Genomic DNA, 21,748 nt, shown 5'->3' with positions numbered 1-21,748 from the left:
TGCAAACTGTAGGACCTGGAATATGGCGAGAAAACTGAAAATTACGGAAAATGAGAAATACAAACCTTAGGACTTGAAATATGGCGAGGAAAACTGAAAAAGGTGGAAAATTTAGAAATGTCCACTGTAGGACATGGAATATGGCAAGAAAACTGAAAATCATGGAAAATGAGAAACATCCACTTGACCACTTGAAAAATGACGAAATCATTGAGAAATGAGAAAAATGAGAAATGCACACTGTAGGACCTGAAATATGGCGAGAAAACTGAAAATCACGGAAAATGAGAAATACACACTTTAGGACGTGAAATATGGCGAGGAAAATTGAAAAAGGTGGAAAATTTAGAAGAGTCCACTGTAGGACATGGAATATGGTAAGAAAACTGAAAATCATGGAAAATTAGAAACATCCACTTGACCACTTGAAAAATGACGAAATCACAAAAAAACGTGAAAAATGAGAAATGCACACTGAAGGACCTAGAATATGGTGAGAAAGCTGAAAATCACGGAAAATGAGAAATACACATTTTAGGACGTGAAATATGGCGAGGAAAACTGAGAAAGGTGGAAAATTTAGAAATATTCACTGTAGGACATGGAATATGGCAAGAAAACTGAAAATCATGGAAAATGAGAAACATCCACTTGACCACTTGAAAAATGACGAAATCACTGAAAAACATGGAAAATGAGAAATGCACACTGTAGGACCTGGAATATGGCGAGAAAACTGAAAGTCACGGAAAATTAGAAATATACAATTTAGGACATGAAATATGGCGAGGAAAACTGAAAAAGGTGGAAAATTTAGAAGAGTCCTCTGTAGGACATGGAATATGGTAAGAAAACTGAAAATCATGGAAAATGAGAAACATCCACTTGACGACTTGAAAAATGACGAAATCACAGAAAAACGTGAAAAATGAGAAATGCACACTGTAGAATCTGGAATATGGCGAGAAAACTGAAAATCATGGAAAATGAGAAATACACACTGTAGGACGTGAAATATGGCAAGGAAAACTGAGAAAGGTGGAAAATTTACAAATGTCCACTGTAGGACATTGAATATGGCAAGAAAACTGAAAATCATTGAAAATGAGAAACATCCACTTGACGACTTGAAAAATGACGAAATCACAGAAAAACGTGAAAAATGAGAAATGCACAGTGTAGGACCTGGAATATGGCGAGAAAGCTGAAAATCACGGAAAATGAGATATACACACTTTAGGACGTGAAATATGGCGAGGAAAACTGAAAATGGTGGAAAATTTAGATATGTCCACTGTAGAACATGGAATATGGCAAGAAAACTGAAAATCATGGAAAATGAGAAACATCCACTTGACGACTTAAAAATGACGAAATCACTGAAAAACGTGAAAAATGAGAAATACACACTGTAGGACCTGAAATATGGCGAGAAAACTGAAAATCACGGAAAATGTGAAATATACACTATAGGACATGAAATATGGCGAGGAAAACAGAAAAAGGTGGAAAATTCAGAAATGTCCACTGTAGGACATGGAATATGGCAAGAAAACTGAAAATCATGGAAAATTAGAAACTTCCACTTGACCACTTGAAAAATGACGAAATCACTGAAAAACGTGAAAAATGAGAAATGCAAACTGTAGGACCTGAAATATAGCGAGAAAACTGAAAATTACGGAAAATGAGAAATACAAACCTTAGGACTTGAAATATGGCGAGGAAAACTGAAAAAGGTGGAAAATTTAGAAATGTCCACTGTAGGACATGGAATATGGCAAGAAAACAAAAATCGTGGAAAATGAGAAACATCCACTTGACCACTTGAAAAATAACGAAATCATTGAGAAATGAGAAAAATGAGAAATGCACACTGTAGGACCTGAAATATGGCGAGAAAACTGAAAATCACGGAAAATGAGAAATATACACTATAGGACTTGAAATATGGCGAGGAAAACTGAAAAGGTAGAAAATTTTAGAAGAGTCCACTGTAGGACATGGAATATGGCAAGAAAACTGAAAATCATGGAAAATGAGAAACATCCACTTGAGGACTTGAAAAATGACGAAATCACAGAAAAACGTGAAAAATGAGAAATGCACACTGTAGGACCTGCATTATGGCCAGAAAGCTGAAAATCACCGAAAATGAGAAATACACAATTTAGGACGTGAAATATGGCGAGGAAAACTGAAAATGATGGAAAATTTAGAAATGTCCACTGTAAAACAGGGAATATGGCAAGAAAACTGAAAATCATGGAAAATGAGAAACATCCACTTGACGACTTGAAAAATGACGAAATCACTGAAAAACGTGAAAAATGAGAAATGTACACTGTAGGACCTGGAATATGGCGAGAAAGCTGAAAATCACGGAAAATGAGAAATACACACTTTAGGACTTGAAATATGGCAAGGAAAACTGAAAAAGGTGGAAAATTTAGAAGAGTCCACTGTAGGACATGGAATATGGCAAGAAAACTGAAAATCATGGAAAATGAGAAACATCCACTTGACGACTTGAAAAATGATGAAATCACTGAAAAACGTGAAAAATGAGAAATGCACACTGTAGGACCTGGAATATGGCCAGAAAACTGAAAATCACGGCAAATGATAAATATACACTTTAGGACATGAAATATGGCGAGGAAAACTGAAAAAGGTGGAAAATTCAGAAATGTCCACTATAGGACATGGAATATGGCAAGAAAACTGAAAATCATGGAAAATGAGAAACATCCACTTGACGACTTGAAAAATGACGAAATCACTGAAAAACGTGAAAAATGAGAAATGCACACTTTACGACCTGGAATATGGCGAGAAAACTGAAAGTCACGGAAAATGAGAAATATACAATTTAGGACGTGAAATATGGCGAGGAAAACTGAATAGGTGGAAAATTTAGAAGCGTCCACTGTAGGACATGGAATATGGTAAGAAAACTGAAAATCATGGAAAATGAGAAACATCCACTTGACGACTTGAAAAATGACGAAATCACTGAAAAACGTGAAAAATGAGAAATGCAAACTGTAGGACCTGGAATATGGCGAGAAAACTGAAAATCACGGAAAATGAGAAATACACACTTTAGGACGTGAAATATGGCGAGGAAAACTGAAAAAGGTGGAAAATTTAGAAGAGTCCACTTTAGGACATGCAATATGGCAAGAAAACTGAAAATCAAGGAAAACGAGAAACATCCACTTGAGGACTTGAAAAATGACGAAATCACAGAAAAACGTGAAAAATGAGAAATGCACACTGTAGGACCTGCATTATGGCCAGAAAGCTGAAAATCACGGAAAATGAGAAATACACACTTTAGGACGTGAAATATTGCGAGGAAAACTGAAAATGATGGAAAATTTAGAAATGTCCAATGTAGAACATGGAATATGGCAAGAAAACTGAAAATCATGGAAAATGAGAAACATCCACTTGACGACTTGCAAAATGACGAAATCACTGAAAAACGTGAAAAATGAGAAATGCACACTGTAGGACCTGGAATATGGCGAGAGAGCTGAAAATCACGGAAAATGAGAAATACACACTTTAGGACTTGAAATATGGCGAGGAAAACTGAAAAAGGTGGAAAATTTAGAAGAGTCCACTGTAGGACATGGAATATGGCAAGAAAAGTGAAAATCATGGAAAATGAGAAACATCCACTTGACGACTTGAAAAATGACGAAATCACTGAAAAACGTGAAAAATGAGAAATGCACACTGTAGAACCTGGAATATGGCGAGAAAACTGAAAATCATGGAAAATGATAAATACACACTGTAGGACGTGAAATATGGCGAGGAAAACTGAGAAAGGTGGAAAATTTAGAAATGTCCAGTGTAGGACATGGAATATCGTAAAAAACTGAAAATCATGGAAAATGAGAAACATCCACTTGACGACTTGAAAAATGACGAAATCACTGAAAAACGTGAAAAATGAGAAATGCACACTGTAGGACCTGGAATATGGCAAGAAAGCTGAAAATCACGGAAAATGGGAAATACACACTTTAGCACTTGAAATATGGCAAGGAAAACTGAAAAAGGTGGAAAATTTAGAAGAGTGCACTGTAGGACATAGAATATGGCAAGAAAACTGAAAATCATGGAAAATGAGAAACATCCACTTGACGACTTGAAAAATGTTGAAATCACTGAAAAACGTAAAAAATGAGAAATGCACACTGTAGGACCTGGAATATGGCGAGAAAACTGAAAATCACGGAAAATGAGAAATGCACACTGTAGGACGTGAAATATGGCGAGGAAAACTGAGAAAGGTGGAAAATTTAGAAATGTCCATTGTAGGACATGGAATCTGTCAAGAAAACTGAAAATCATGGAAAATGAGAAACATCCACTTGACGACTTGGAAAATGACAAAATCACTGAAAAACGTGAAAAATGAGAAATGCACACTGTAGGACCTGGAATAAGGCGAGAAACAGAAAATCACGGAAAATGAGAAATACAAACCTTAGGAATTGAAATATGGCGAGGAAAACTTAAAAAAGTGGAAAATTTAGAAATGTCCACTGTAGGACATGGAATCTGTCAAGAAAACTGAAAATCATGGAAAATGAGAAACATCCACTTGACGACTTGAAAAATGACGAAATCACTGAAGAACATGGAAAATGAGAAATGCACACTGTAGGACCTGGAATATGGCGAGAAAACTGCAAGTCACGGAAAATGAGAAATATATACTTTAGGACATGAAATATGGCGATGAAAACTGAAAAAGGTGGAAAATTAAGAAGAGTCCACTGTAGGACATGTAATATGGTAAGAAAACTGAAAATCATGGAAAATGAGAAACATCCACTTGACCACTTGAAAAATGACGAAATCACTGAAAAATGTGAAAAATGAGAAATGCACACTGTAGAACCTTGAATATGGCGAGAAAATGAAAATCACGGAAAATGAGAAATACACACTGTAGGACGTGAAATATGGCGAGGAAAACTGAGAAATGTGGAAAATTTAGAAATGTCCACTGTAGGACATGGAATATGGCAAGAAAACTGAAAATGATTGAAAATTAGAAACATCCACTTGACGACTTGAAAAATGACGAAATCACTGAAAAACGTGAAAAATGAGAAATGCACACTGTAGGACCTGGAATATGGCGAGAAAACTGAAAATTACGGAAAATGAGAAATACACACTTTAGGACGTGAAATATGGCGAGGGAAACTGAAAAAGGTAGAAAATTTAGAAGAGTCCACTTTAGGACATGGAATATGGCAAGAAAACTGAAAATCATGGAAAATGAGAAACATCCACTTGAGGACTTGAAAAATGACGAAATCACAGAAAAACGTGAAAAATGAGAAATGCACACTGTAGGACCTGCATTATGGCCAGAAAGCTGAAAATCATGGAAAATGAGAAATACACACTTTAGAACGTGAAATATGGCGAGGAAAACCGAAAATGATGGAAAATTTAGAAATGTCCAATGTAGAACATGGAATATGGCAAGAAAACTGAAAATCATGGAAAATGAGAAACATCCACTTGACGACTTGCAAAATGACGAAATCACTGAAAAACGTGAAAAATGAGAAATGCACACTGTAGGACCTGGAATATGGCGAGAAAGCTGAAAATCACGGAAAATGTGAAATACACACTTTAGGACTTGAAATATGGCGAGGAAAACTGAAAAAGGTGGAAAATTTAGAAGAGTCCACTGTAGGACATGGAATATGGCAAGAAAACTGAAAATCATTGAAAATGAGAAACATCCACTTGACGACTTGAAAAATGACGAAATCACTGAAAAACGTGAAAAATGAGAAATGCACACTGTAGGACCTGGAATATGGCGAGAAAGCTGAAAATCACGGAAAATGTGAAATACACACTTTAGGACTTGAAATATGGCGAGGAAAACTGAAAAAGGTGGAAAATTTAGAAGAGTCCACTGTAGGACATGGAATATGGCAAGAAAACTGAAAATCATTGAAAATGAGAAACATCCACTTGACGACTTGAAAAATGATGAAATCACTGAAAAACGTGAAAAATGAGAAATGCACACTGTAGGACCTGGAATATGGCGAGAAAGCTGAAAATCACGGAAAATGGGAAATACACACTTTAGGACTTGAAATATGGCAAGAAAAACTGAAAAAGGTGGAAAATTTAGAAGAGTGCACTGTAGGACATAGAATATGGCAAGAAAACTGAAAATCATGGAAAATGAGAAACATCCACTTGACGACTTGAAAAATGATGAAATCACTGAAAAACGTGAAAAATGAGAAATGCACACTGTAGGACCTGGAATGTGGCGAGAAAACTGAAAATCACGGAAAATGAGAAATGCAGACTTTAGGACGTGAAATATGGCGAGGAAAACTGAGAAAGGTGGAAAATTTAGAAATGTCCAGTGTAGAACATGGAATATGGCAAGAAAACTGAAAAACATGGAAAATGAGAAACATCCACTTGACGACTTGGAAAATGACAAAATCACTGAAAAACGTGAAAAATGAGAAATGCACACTGTAGGACCTGGAATATGGCGAGAAACCTGAAAATCAAGGGAAATGAGAAATATACACTTTAGGACATGAAATATGGCGAGGAAAACAGAAAAAGGTGGAAAATTTAGAAATGTCCACTGTAGGACATGGAATATGGCAAGAAAACTGAAAATCATGGAAAATGAGAAACATCCACTTGACGACTTGAAAAATGACGAAATCACTGAAAAACTTGAAAAATGAGAAATGCACACTGTAGGACTTGGAATATGGCAAGAAAGCTGAAAATCACGGAAAATGAGAAATACAAACATTAGGAATTGAAATATGGCGAGGAAAACTTAAAAAAGTGGAAAATTTAGAAATGTCCACTGTAGGACATGGAATCTGTCAAGAAAACTGCAAATCATGGAAAATGAGAATCATCCACTTGACGACTTGAAAAATGACGAAATCACTGAAGAACATGGAAAATGAGAAATGCACACTGTAGGACCTGGAATATGGCGAGAAAACTGAAAGTCACGGAAAATGAGAAATATACACTTTAGGACATGAAATATGGCGATGAAAACTGAAAAAGGTGGAAAATTAAGAAGAGTCCACTGTAGGACATGTAAAATGGTAAGAAAACTGAAAATCATGGAAAATGAGAAACATCCACTTGACCACTTGAAAAATGACGAAATCACTGAAAAATGTGAAAAATGAGAAATGCACACTGTAGAACCTTGAATATGGCGAGAAAATGAAAATCACGGAAAATGAGAAATACACACTGTAGGACGTGAAATATGGCGAGGAAAACGAGAAATGTGGAAAATTTAGAAATGTCCACTGTAGGAAATGGAATATGGCAAGAAAACTGAAAATCATTGAAAATTAGAAACATCTACTTGACGACTTGAAAAATGACGAAATCACTGAAAAACGTGGAAAATGAGAAATGCACACTGTAGGACCTGGATTATGGCGAGAAAACTGAAAATAACGGAAAATGAGAAATACACACTTTAGGACGTGAAATATGGCGAGGAAAACTGAAAAAGGTGGAAAATTTAGAAGAGTCCACTGTAGGACATGGAATATGGTAAGAAAACTGAAAATCATGGAAAATGAGAAACATCCACTTGACCACTTGAAAAATGACGAAATCACTGAAAAACGTGTAAAAAGAGAAATGCACACTGTAGGACCTGGAATATGGCGAGAAAGGTGACAATCACGGAAAATGAGAAATACACACTTTAGGATATGAAATATGGCGAGGAAAACTGAAAAAGGTGGAAAATTAAAAGAGTCCACTGTAGGACATGGAATAGGGCAAGAAAACTGAAAATCATGGAAAATGAGAAACATCCACTTGACGACTTGCAAAATGACGAAATCACTGAAAAACTGAAAAATGAGAAATGCACACAGTAGGACCTGGATTATGGCGAGAAAACTGAAAGTCACGGAAAATGAGAAATATACAATTTAGTACATGAAATATGGCGCGGAAAACTGAAAAAGGTGGAAAATTTAGAAGAGTCCACTGTAGGACATGTAATATGGTAAGAAAACTGAAAATCATGGAAAATGAGAAACATCCACTTGACCACTTGAAAAATGACGAAATCACTGAAAAATGTGAAGAATGAGAAATGCACACTGTAGAACCTTGAATATGGCGAGAAAAAGAAAATGACGGAAAATGAGAAATACACACTGTAGGACGTGAAATATCTCGAGGAAAACTGAGAAAGGTGGAAAATTTAGAAATGTCCACTCTAGGACATGGAATATGGCAAGAAAACTGAAAATCATGGAAAATGAGAAACATCCACTTGACGAATTGAAAAATGACGAAATCACAGAAAAACGTGAAAAATGAGAAATGCACACTGTGGGACCTGGAATATGGCGAGAAAGCTGAAAATCACGGAAAAAGAGAAATACACATTTTAGGACGTGAAATACGGCGAGGAAAACTGAAAATGGTGGAAAATTTAGAAATGTCCACTGTAGGACATGGAATATGGCAAGAAAACTGAAAATCATGGAAAATGAGAAACATCCACTTGACTTGAAAAATGACGAAATCACTGAAAAACGTGAAAAATGAGAAATGCACACTGTAGGACCTGGAATATGGCAAGAAAGCTGAAAATCACGGAAAATGGGAAATACACACTTTAGCACTTGAAATATGGCAAGGAAAACTGAAAAAGGTGGAAAATTTAGAAGAGTGCACTGTAGGACATAGAATATGGCAAGAAAACTGAAAATCATGGAAAATGAGAAACATCCACTTGACGACTTTAAAAATGTTGAAATCACTGAAAAACGTGAAAAATGAGAAATGCACACCGTAGGACCTGGAATATGGCGAGAAAGCTGAAAATCACGGAAAATGGGAAATACACACTTTAGGACTTGAAATATGGCAAGAAAAACTGAAAAAGGTGGAAAATTTAGAAGAGTGCACTGTAGGACATAGAATATGGCAAGAAAACTGAAAATCATGGAAAATGAGAAACATCCACTTGACGACTTGAAAAATGATGAAATCACTGAAAAACGTGAAAAATGAGAAATGCACACTGTAGGACCTGGAATGTGGCGAGAAAACTGAAAATCACGGAAAATGAGAAATGCAGACTTTAGGACGTGAAATATGGCGAGGAAAACTGAGAAAGGTGGAAAATTTAGAAATGTCCAGTGTAGAACATGGAATATGGCAAGAAAACTGAAAAACATGGAAAATGAGAAACATCCACTTGACGACTTGGAAAATGACAAAATCACTGAAAAACGTGAAAAATGAGAAATGCACACTGTAGGACCTGGAATATGGCGAGAAACCTGAAAATCAAGGGAAATGAGAAATATACACTTTAGGACATGAAATATGGCGAGGAAAACAGAAAAAGGTGGAAAATTTAGAAATGTCCACTGTAGGACATGGAATATGGCAAGAAAACTGAAAATCATGGAAAATGAGAAACATCCACTTGACGACTTGAAAAATGACGAAATCACTGAAAAACTTGAAAAATGAGAAATGCACACTGTAGGACTTGGAATATGGCAAGAAAGCTGAAAATCACGGAAAATGAGAAATACAAACATTAGGAATTGAAATATGGCGAGGAAAACTTAAAAAAGTGGAAAATTTAGAAATGTCCACTGTAGGACATGGAATCTGTCAAGAAAACTGCAAATCATGGAAAATGAGAATCATCCACTTGACGACTTGAAAAATGACGAAATCACTGAAGAACATGGAAAATGAGAAATGCACACTGTAGGACCTGGAATATGGCGAGAAAACTGAAAGTCACGGAAAATGAGAAATATACACTTTAGGACATGAAATATGGCGATGAAAACTGAAAAAGGTGGAAAATTAAGAAGAGTCCACTGTAGGACATGTAATATGGTAAGAAAACTGAAAATCATGGAAAATGAGAAACATCCACTTGACCACTTGAAAAATGACGAAATCACTGAAAAATGTGAAAAATGAGAAATGCACACTGTAGAACCTTGAATATGGCGAGAAAATGAAAATCACGGAAAATGAGAAATACACACTGTAGGACGTGAAATATGGCGAGGAAAACTGAGAAATGTGGAAAATTTAGAAATGTCCACTGTAGGACATGGAATATGGCAAGAAAACTGAAAATGATTGAAAATTAGAAACATCCACTTGACGACTTGAAAAATGACGAAATCACTGAAAAACGTGAAAAATGAGAAATGCACACTGTAGGACCTGGAATATGGCGAGAAAGCTGAAAATCACGGAAAATGTGAAATACACACTTTAGGACTTGAAATATGGCGAGGAAAACTGAAAAAGGTGGAAAATTTAGAAGAGTCCACTGTAGGACATGGAATATGGCAAGAAAACTGAAAATCATTGAAAATGAGAAACATCCACTTGACGACTTGAAAAATGATGAAATCACTGAAAAACGTGAAAAATGAGAAATGCACACTGTAGGACCTGGAATATGGCGAGAAAACTGAAAATCACGGCAAATGATAAATATACACTTTAGGATATGAAATATGGCGGGGAAAACTGAAAAAGGTGGAAATTTCAGAAATGTCCACTGTAGGACATGGAATATGGCAAGAAAACTGAAAATCATGGAAAATGAGAAACATCCACTTGACGACTTGAAAAATGACGAAATCACTGAAAAACGTGAAAAATGAGAAATGCACACTGTAGGACCTGGAATATGGCGAGAAAGCTGAAAATCACGGAAAATGGGAAATACACACTTTAGGACTTGAAATATGGCAAGAAAAACTGAAAAAGGTGGAAAATTTAGAAGAGTGCACTGTAGGACATAGAATATGGCAAGAAAACTGAAAATCATGGAAAATGAGAAACATCCACTTGACGACTTGAAAAATGATGAAATCACTGAAAAACGTGAAAAATGAGAAATGCACACTGTAGGACCTGGAATGTGGCGAGAAAACTGAAAATCACGGAAAATGAGAAATGCAGACTTTAGGACGTGAAATATGGCGAGGAAAACTGAGAAAGGTGGAAAATTTAGAAATGTCCAGTGTAGAACATGGAATATGGCAAGAAAACTGAAAAACATGGAAAATGAGAAACATCCACTTGACGACTTGGAAAATGACAAAATCACTGAAAAACGTGAAAAATGAGAAATGCACACTGTAGGACCTGGAATATGGCGAGAAACCTGAAAATCAAGGGAAATGAGAAATATACACTTTAGGACATGAAATATGGCGAGGAAAACAGAAAAAGGTGGAAAATTTAGAAATGTCCACTGTAGGACATGGAATATGGCAAGAAAACTGAAAATCATGGAAAATGAGAAACATCCACTTGACGACTTGAAAAATGACGAAATCACTGAAAAACTTGAAAAATGAGAAATGCACACTGTAGGACTTGGAATATGGCAAGAAAGCTGAAAATCACGGAAAATGAGAAATACAAACATTAGGAATTGAAATATGGCGAGGAAAACTTAAAAAAGTGGAAAATTTAGAAATGTCCACTGTAGGACATGGAATCTGTCAAGAAAACTGCAAATCATGGAAAATGAGAATCATCCACTTGAAGACTTGAAAAATGACGAAATCACTGAAGAACATGGAAAATGAGAAATGCACACTGTAGGACCTGGAATATGGCGAGAAAACTGAAAGTCACGGAAAATGAGAAATATACACTTTAGGACATGAAATATGGCGATGAAAACTGAAAAAGGTGGAAAATTAAGAAGAGTCCACTGTAGGACATGTAAAATGGTAAGAAAACTGAAAATCATGGAAAATGAGAAACATCCACTTGACCACTTGAAAAATGACGAAATCACTGAAAAATGTGAAAAATGAGAAATGCACACTGTAGAACCTTGAATATGGCGAGAAAATGAAAATCACGGAAAATGAGAAATACACACTGTAGGACGTGAAATATGGCGAGGAAAACTGAGAAATGTGGAAAATTTAGAAATGTCCACTGTAGGACATGGAATATGGCAAGAAAACTGAAAATCATTGAAAATTAGAAACATCCACTTGACGACTTGAAAAATGACGAAATCACTGAAAAACGTGAAAAATGAGAAATGCACACTGTAGGACCTGGAATATGGCGAGAAAGCTGAAAATCACGGAAAATGTGAAATACACACTTTAGGACTTGAAATATGGCGAGGAAAACTGAAAAAGGTGGAAAATTTAGAAGAGTCCACTGTAGGACATGGAATATGGCAAGAAAACTGAAAATCATTGAAAATGAGAAACATCCACTTGACGACTTGAAAAATGATGAAATCACTGAAAAACGTGAAAAATGAGAAATGCACACTGTAGGACCTGGAATATGGCGAGAAAACTGAAAATCACGGCAAATGATAAATATACACTTTAGGATATGAAATATGGCGGGGAAAACTGAAAAAGGTGGAAATTTCAGAAATGTCCACTGTAGGACATGGAATATGGCAAGAAAACTGAAAATCATGGAAAATGAGAAACATCCACTTGACGACTTGAAAAATGACGAAATCACTGAAAAACGTGAAAAATGAGAAATGCACGCTGCAGGACCTGGAATATGGCGAGAAAATTTCAAATCACGGAAAATGAGAATAACACTAGTTAGGTAGTGAAATATGACGAGGAATATTGAAAAATATGAAAAATGAGAAATGCACACTGTAGGACCTGGAATATGGCGAGAAAACTGAAAATCACGGAAAAGGAGAAATGCAGACTTTAGGACGTGAAATATGGCGAGGAAAACTGAGAAAGGTGGAAAATTTAGAAATGTCCAGTGTAGAACATGGAATATGGCAAGAAAACTGAAAAACATGGAAAATGAGAAACATCCACTTGACGACTTGGAAAATGACAAAATCACTGAAAAACGTGAAAAATGAGAAATGCACACTGTAGGACCTGGAATATGGCGAGAAACCTGAAAATCAAGGGAAATGAGAAATATACACTTTAGGACATGAAATATGGCGAGGAAAACAGAAAAAGGTGGAAAATTTAGAAATGTCCACTGTAGGACATGGAATATGGCAAGAAAACTGAAAATCATGGAAAATGAGAAACATCCACTTGACGACTTGAAAAATGACGAAATCACTGAAATACTTGAAAAATGAGAAATGTACACTGTAGGACCTGGAATATGGCAAGAAACACTGAAAAACGTGCAAAATGAGCAACATACACTGCAGAACCTGGAATATGGCGAGAAACATTGAAAAATGTGGAAAATGAGAAATACTCACGGTAGGACCTGGAATATGGTGAGAAAACTGAAAAACGTGGAAAATGAAAAACACACACAATTGGTCCTGGAATATGGTGAGAAAACCGAAAAACGTGGAAAATGAGACACACACACATTAGGACCTGGAATATGGCGAGAAAACTGAGAAATTAGGAAAATGAGAACCTCACATGGTAGGACATGGAATATGGGTAGAAACACTGAAAAACGTGAAAAATGAGTAACGCACACTGTAGGACCTTGATTATGGCGAGAAACACTGAAAAACGTGGAAAATGTGAAATGCACAATCTATGATCTGGAATGTGTAGAGAAAACTGAAAAACGTAGAAAATGAGACAAACACACTGTTGGACATGGAATATAGCCAGAAACAATGAAGAAGGTGGAAAATGAGAAATGCACAACATAGGACCTGGAATATAGCGAGAGAACTGAAAAACGTGGAAAAAGAGAAACGGACACTGTAGGACCTGGAATATGGCAAAAAAAAAAAAAAAAAAAAAAAAAAAAACACTGAAAAACATGGAAAATGAAAAGCACACACTGTAGGACCTGGAATATGGCGAGAAACACTGAAAAGCGTGAATAATGAGAAACGCATACCTTAGGACCTGGCATATGGCGAGAAACACTGAAAAACGTGAATAATGAGAAACGCATACCTTAGGATCTGGAATATTGCGAGAAAACTTAAAAAAAAAGCGTGTAAAATGAGAAACGGACACTGTAGGACCTGGAATATGGCAAGAAAGACTGAAAAATGTAGAGAGTGAGAAATGCACAGTGTAGGACCTGGAATATGTCTATAAAATCAGAAAACGTGGAAAATGAGACACACACACTGTAGGAACTGGAATATGGCGAGTAAAATGATAAACAAGTAATATGAGAAACTCTCATGGTAGGCCTTGGAAAATGGCGAGAAACACTTAAAAACGTGGAAAATGAGAAATGCACAACCTAGGATTTGGAATATGTCAAGAAACCAGAAAAACGTGGATGTGGGAAGCAATTTTATCCATAATTTTTAAGTTTCTTTTTCAATATTACAATACATGCATAACTTTTGTAAAACAAAACCAAATTTTAAACAATCTATTCTCTTTAAAATCAATACCATAATCATCACTTTCACGTTACAAAGTTTGCCTGCCAGTTCACATATATGAATGCATGACAGTGCAGCTTTTAATAGCTCAATAAGAAAATAGTGTTTTAAGCAGGACTTTTGTGGTTCACACCTTTAAAGCTAGCACTGGGGAGGCAGAGATGGGCAGATTTCTGATTTCGAGACCAGCCTGGTCTAGAGAGTGAGTTCCAGGAGAGCCAGGGCTATACAGAGGAACCCTGTCTCGGAAAATATATATATATATATATATATATATATATTGTACTTTATAAGTCTAGTTTCTGGAATTATAATTACACAAAATATGATTCCAATTTAGATATATATTTACAGACCTGTTTTCCTGGGTTGGCTCATGCCATGTGTTGTTTTAGAATGACTCTAACCCTTATTTAACAATTTTAAGCTCATGTTCTGTTAAAAGCAAAAACCTGTTGGCCACTTTAAGAGCTGCATGTGTAGATAATCAACCTCTAGCAGGTCTTTCCCAGCTGTACTTGGATCCTAGCCACGGTGCAGTGTAAATGATCAGTTTCTGCTTTCCAAAATGAGACTGCCTTTTAAACAAGTTAAACTAAATCAAAGGTCGGACAGCCAGCCAGCAGATAAAGTTTTAAACATTTCTTTTCAACATGAAACACAGAACAACAAAAATCACTCAAACAACAAAACAAAAAGAAACATAAATTGACAGACATATGGACAAATTGGTGCATCAAGGACAATCAATAGGGGAGGGGTCCAATTGGGTGCCTCAGCGAGGGGAGAGCAGGAAGGGGAATATAACATGAAAAGTAAACAAATACAATTATTAATACACTTTATAAAGGGGGAGGGTTGAGGTCATCCTTGGTTGTGTATTGGATTTGAAGCCTGCCTGGGAAAATGGGAGGAGACAGGGAGAGGGAGAGAAAGAGCAAGGGGGAGAGACATCAAGGCCACCTTGAGCTGTGTGCCAAGATGCTGTCTAGAACAGAATAGATTAAGAACATTAAGAACAGAGGCTGTTTGCTCCGGCTTAGACTCTATTGCTGCTTTTACCTCCTCTCCCTTCCTCCTCCGGGTTGATGAGTCTGGTTTAAAGGCAGCTGGTACTCTAGACAGAGCACAAACACCTGCAGCAGTTCTCTTATGGGTAATTCTCCCCAGCCCCTACCAACAGCCACTCTGCCCTCTTTAGTGCAAGAGAAGGAAGGAGGAGGGGAGTAAGGAGGAGAAGGTGGAAGGAAATAGAAAAAGATGGAAGGGCAAAGGGAAGGAAAGAGAGTCACTCACGAGACATATGTTATCAAAGACACAGTGAGTGACCAGTCTCATTCCCAGAGTTTAGCGAAGTAAAACGAGCTTTAAAGAAAACAATTATTTGTTGTCAAATTAATGATTCCCTTAGTGGTTTACTAAAGTGCTGCTTGCACTCCGTTTGCAGAGCACAGACTCCCTTGCTACCTGAACCAGAGCGGCCTAAAGAGCCTGGTGAGGCAGTGGCCCGTTGATCTTCTCAGCCTGCTGACTGACGCCAGAACTTACTCCCTAGCTTTCCCACCCCACCTTATTGTTTTAAAGTATAAAATGAAATTACAAAGACTTGCAGGAGCTGTCCTGGCTTCGGTCCACTGGTAACATCTCTCTTCCAGTCTCGGTGTTTCCCATGCTCTTACTCCAGGAAGCTTCTCCCAAAAATCACTGTCCCTGGACTCAGAGATTCTGGGTTTTGTGCTGTCAGAGTGCTCACTAAATCACAGACCAATTTGCTGGACCCCAAATCATAGACCAACAGCAGTCTTTTTCCCACCTTGAAAGAATGTTAGAAGTCACAGAATTGGCTATTATTCTTAAAAGGAAATTCAAACAGAAGATCACCCATTACCGTGTTAAGTCATTAAAATTATCATTCTCCCTGGACCCTCCCAGGTACCCAAGCATCCTTTCAGTCCACATTCATTGTCAGAAGAGCAAGCTCTCTTCCTTTGGCCTTCCTGCTCGTCCACCTTAGAAGGTCTGTTTTCTGCCTCCTGCTCTAGTCCAGGGAAGTAAAAGTCTTTCACACCGATAGGAGCTGGTGCATCAGGGATGTCACTCTTGTAAGGGCAGTACTCTCGAGGCTAGGTTAAGGATTTTTCAAAGCAGCCTGGGAACCAGCTAGGGGGCCGGTAGGGTAGAGTGTCGCCAAGGTTAAAAAGAAAAAAAAAATTTATTTAGTTCTTCCCTTATTAATGACCTCTACTTTCAGCTAACATCTACTTTTGCCTCTTCTTAGCTAACAGTTACTCATGCCTCTTAGCTAACCACATGAAAGTGCTGCAGAGAGAGATGCTGGGGCAGAAGCCTACTGAAAAAGGAACGATCTCAGCTGATGCTATAAGGCTGGATAGCAGAAATCAGAGGCTTCTCTGCCTCCCAAGTGCGCAGTCTATTTTTGGGAGAAGCCACCTTGGAAGCCTGGCCACCGTTCAGAACCTTGACAATTCAGCCTGGATCCTCGCAGTATAGACACCAGAGCAGAGCACCAGAGACATCAGGGCTCCAATCAATCCTTCCAACCCAGAAAGAAAGATGCCAGAAGTGAAAATTTGGCAGATTCTGGGGCTGTTTCTATAAGTCCCCACCCTGCCTTCCAGCTCATGGAATCCTAGAGGGACTCCTTCCTCCTACTAGCATCTATTCGTTCTCTGCACAGTAATCCACCGTGTGATTTCGAAACATTGAGCTGCTGGGAGACCCAGGATCATTCAGGACTCTACAGGCACCAGAGGGCTGACTGTGGTTCTTGGAGTATGTTTCCTATCCGAAGTGCCAGGACTTCTTAAAATTGAAAATCCTTTGCGTCTTTATGGAGAGAATGGAAAAAAGGGAAGTTCCAACGCAGATTCCCAAAGCCGAGATCCTAGCCAGTTTCAGGTGCCGCTCCCCTTTCTTGGGTATGAGGCCCAGGGGGATCTGAAAAATGCTATTCCAGCAAATCTGAGGAGGTCACAGGCTCTTGCCTACTTTTGGGGTCTTGTTGGGGTAGACCCAAGCAAACTATAATGATTAAAGGCCGGTGATCCGGAACCAGATTTGCACTTAAGGGCTACTGGCAAACTTCAAACCAGCATTTATTAGCAAGCCATCTGTCTTGCAGATTGTCCCAGGACAGTGACTTCTCTAATTGTGTTTCTTCTCACGTAGGACAGAGTATCTCAAACACACTATAAAGCTGACTAGAAGCTGGTGCATCTCAGATGCCTGCTCCAGTTCTCCCTGCTTTGCCAGGGCAGCTGGATTGATTTTGTTTTTTAAGTTCCAACATTTTCCTTTATTTTTATCCATCAGGTTAGTTTGAATAGTGCCATCCATTCTTGATGGGCATTTTGAGTTATGAGCCGATGCTGTAGGTCACCTAATTGCTTGCCTAACCCTGGGTTCCAACCTGAACACCAGATGAATACACATGCCTATATTTCCAGCACACAAGAAGTGAATGCAAGATCAGAAATGCAGCTATCCTTGACTTTTTCAGGACCAGTCTGAGCTAAAGGAGCAAGACGCTGCCTCAACCAGAAAACAAGGTCCAAAGAAACCAACAAAGAAAACCTAAACAAACAAACAAACAAACAAACAAACAAAAGACCACCTTGAGTAGTTCCAGATTTCTGTTTTCATTTGTCAAGTCATACCTTTTAATCACCCATGGTCGTCTTTAATTCTCAGGGTTGGACTGGCAAAAGCAGAGGTCTCTTCTAAGATTTGAACCCAGGACCTGCCAGACCCAAAGCGAGAATCATTCCCCTAGACCAACAAGCCTTCAAGAGAAGCACCTGCTACTCTTTTTAAGAGGGAGGGATGTAGTGGAGTCCTGTGGTTGAATTCAGTAAACACAGAAAGAATTGAATTTCAGATCTACCTGAATAGGGCGATGCAAGAGTACCTACTGTTCCACTTTATCCAGAATGTCAAAAATAGAGTAGACTCCTTAAAAGTTCCACCCACTGTAATTTCGTGTACACCCTTTGCTGCTTGAGGCAGAGCAAGGACCCACAAAGTGCTTACTGCCTCGACTTTTGACCTAATGTCAGAGATTCCGAATGCAGAACCCCAACAATGTAGCCAGCGTTGTCTGCAGTTGAGATCCAACTAAAATAACACCTTGCCCACTGTGGGGCTCGAACCTACAACCCCGAGACTAAGAGTCTCCTGCTCTACTGACTGAGCTAGCTGGGCAACTGCTCTCTAGTTGACAAGTTTACGTTTTGTGACCCGAAGGTATTGACCAGGCAAAGTAAATGAAGCCATTTCAGATTGAGAGCAGCTTGTAAAAGAAGAAGTTTCACCTCCACACAGCTAGGAAGGGAAAGGGGCTATGTAGAGAAAAGAAGGCAACCAAAGCACAACAAGGAAAAAGAAGTAACAATGCAGCTTCGGGTAGGGTACCAACAAAAGAAAGCCTTCAGGTAGCAGTTACAAACACCAGTAGCTTTGCACCCTTGTGCCCCGGTTCCTGCCTTCCTTTCTAGGAAATCTAGGGATGGCAGGGGTTGGGAGAGTCCAGATTAAGTTTTTAATAACGAAGGAAGCCTTAGGCTTTTATGTCTATCGGAAGCCCTTCTCAGTGCCTTTAACTACCACTGAAAGTTCAGGGCTGTGACTCAACCGTAACAAGGAACAGAGCTAAGAACCTACAGCCTTTGAAAACATGTTATTTTTTAAAAGCGGGGACACGACTCAGCTGTAGAAGCCGTCAGGTTCAGCCCTAATACTTGTTAGGGAAACAGCCTCAGTGTCCAGGTCTGAGGTCCCACGTGTGAACTGCTACAAGCTGTGAGTATCGTCTAAAGAAAGAAAAGATATGATCTGGTTGCTTAATTTATTCATTTTATTTTTTATTTGTTGTTTTGTTTTGTTTTGTTTTGTTTTGTTTTGTATTGTATTGTTTTGTTGTAGATGAGGTCTCACTGTGTAGCTCTGGGGGACCTAGATCTCACTACGTGTCTTAGTTAGGGCTTTACAGCTGAGAACAGACAGCATTGCCAAGGAAAGACATAGAAAACCCAACATTCAGTGGTGGCGCAAACCTTTAATGCCAGGACTCTGGAGGCAGTGGTAGAGGCAGAGGCAGGCAGGTTTCTGAGTTCGAGGCTGTTTCCAAGAGAGAAAGAGAGAAAGAGAGAAAGAGAGAAAGAGAGAGAGAGAGAGAGAGAGAGAGAGAGAAAGAAAGAAAATTAAATTTAAATTAAAATTTAATTTTTATTAAATTTTTTTAATTTAATATTTAATTTAATTAAATTAAATCTTATTTAATTATTTTAAAAAATAATTTTTTAAAAAGATTATTTTTTACAGACAGATGTGAGCTGGGAATTGAACCGGGGTTCTCTGAAAGAGCAGCCAGTGCTCTTAACTGCGGAGCCATCTCTCCAGCCATTATTGCATATTCTTGAACATTAGTAGTTCATCAATAACCCTGTATGAATACCCAGTCTCTGCCAGAAGAACCTGCAGTCACCTAGGACTGACACTCAGCTCGGATGCTTCTTCCTTGCCTGAACTTCCTAGGATGCCAAAAACTTTTATTCAAAACAAAAAAGTCTGAGCTAGGGGCTGGAACTAGGGGCTGGAGCTAGGGGCTGGATGGTGTGGTCATGCTAGCCTTGCATTTAAGATGCTTCTGCCTCCTTGTTCCTGAGATATGGGCACACAGGATGGTTCTCATACAACCCTTCCATAGCACAATCACACCATACTGACAAGACCCACTTTCATAGCAGTTCCCCCACTGGACAATGACTGCTGTGAGGCTTTGGGTTGCCCTCATGTGTTCATTAGTTTTTTTCAAAGTTTGACAGAGCCAGAATTATTTAGAAAGAGGAACTCTCAACTGAGAAATTGCCTCCATCTGACTGGCCAGCAGGTAAGTCTGTGGGACATTTTCTTAATAAAGACTCAGGTGGGAGGGCCCAGCACTGGGCAGGTGCTCCTGGGCTGTTTAAAGAGCTGAACAAGCCTTGAGGAACAAACCAGGGATGATCGTTCCTCTGCTTCAGTTCCTGCCTTGAGTTCCTATCCTGATGCCCCTAATGATAGAGTAGAAACTGTCAGCATCTCTCTAAAATGCTGTTGGTCATGGTGTTTATCACAGAAATAGAAACCTACCTAGCTCACCAAACACAAGAAATTAAGCTGAAGTAGAGCATGAGTCATGACCTGAATAGACAATGTAAGGATGGGTGTCTAAGGCATCCAGCTCCTCACACTAGGGACACCCTGGGGAGATGGACATTCCAGTACAAAGAAGGATACAGTGCTTCTTAAAGAAAGAAAGAAAGAAAGAAAGAAAGAAAGAAAGAAAGAAAGAAAGAAAGTTTTTTCTACAAAAAACTACAACACATAAAAATAATCTTTCTTTCTTTCTTTCTTTCATTTTCCTCCTGTCAGTTTTCTCGCCATTTTACAGATCCTAGGTTGTGCATTTCTCCTTTTCCAAGTTTTTCAGTGTTTCTCGCCATATTCCAGTTCCTACAGTGTGCATTTCTCATTTTACACGTTTTTTCAGTGTTTCTCGCCACATTCCAGCTCCTACAGTGTGTGTTTCTCATTTTGCACGTTTTTCAGTTTTCTCACCACATTCCAGGTCCTACCATGTGAGTTTCTCATTTTCCTCGTTTGTCAGGTTTCTCGCTATATTCCAGGTCCAACAGTGTGTGTGTCTCATTTTCCACGTTTTCGATTTTCTTGCCCTATTCCAGGTTCTATCATGTGCGTTATTCATTTTCCACATTTTTCAGTTTTCTGGCCATATTCCAGGTCCTACAGTGTGTGTATCTCATTTTTGCACGCCTTAAAGTGTTTCTCGCCATATTCTGGGTCCTAGAGTTTGCATTTCTCAGTTTCCACTTTTTTCTGTGCTTCTCGCCATATTCCAGGTCCTACAGTGTGTGTTTCTCATTTTGCACGTTTTTCAGAGTTTTTTTTTTTTTTTTTTTTCCCATATTTCAGGTCCTTCTATTTGTCTCTCTCATTTTCCACGTTTTTCAGTTTTCTGCCCACATTCCAGGTCCTATAGTGTGCATTTCTCGTTTTCCACGTTTTTGAGTGTTTCTCGCCATATTCCAGGACTATTTTTATAGATTATAATACGTAACACATGGAAGCTGAGGCAGGAGCGTGACCGCGAGTCACGGATCTGAGGCAGCGACTGAGCATGAACTGTGTGTGAGGTAGGGGGAGAGCGGGAACGGAGCAGAGGGAAAAGCAGAGACAGGAACATGGGGCTGACAGCATCGATGGGTGATAGGCGGGGCCTGCAGC

Source organism: Mus musculus (genome assembly GCF_000001635.26).
Source record: "Mus musculus strain C57BL/6J unplaced genomic contig, GRCm38.p6 C57BL/6J MSCHRUN_CTG23".
In the NCBI taxonomy this organism is placed as follows: domain Eukaryota; kingdom Metazoa; phylum Chordata; class Mammalia; order Rodentia; family Muridae; genus Mus; species Mus musculus.
This window is presented reverse-complemented; position numbering follows the sequence as displayed.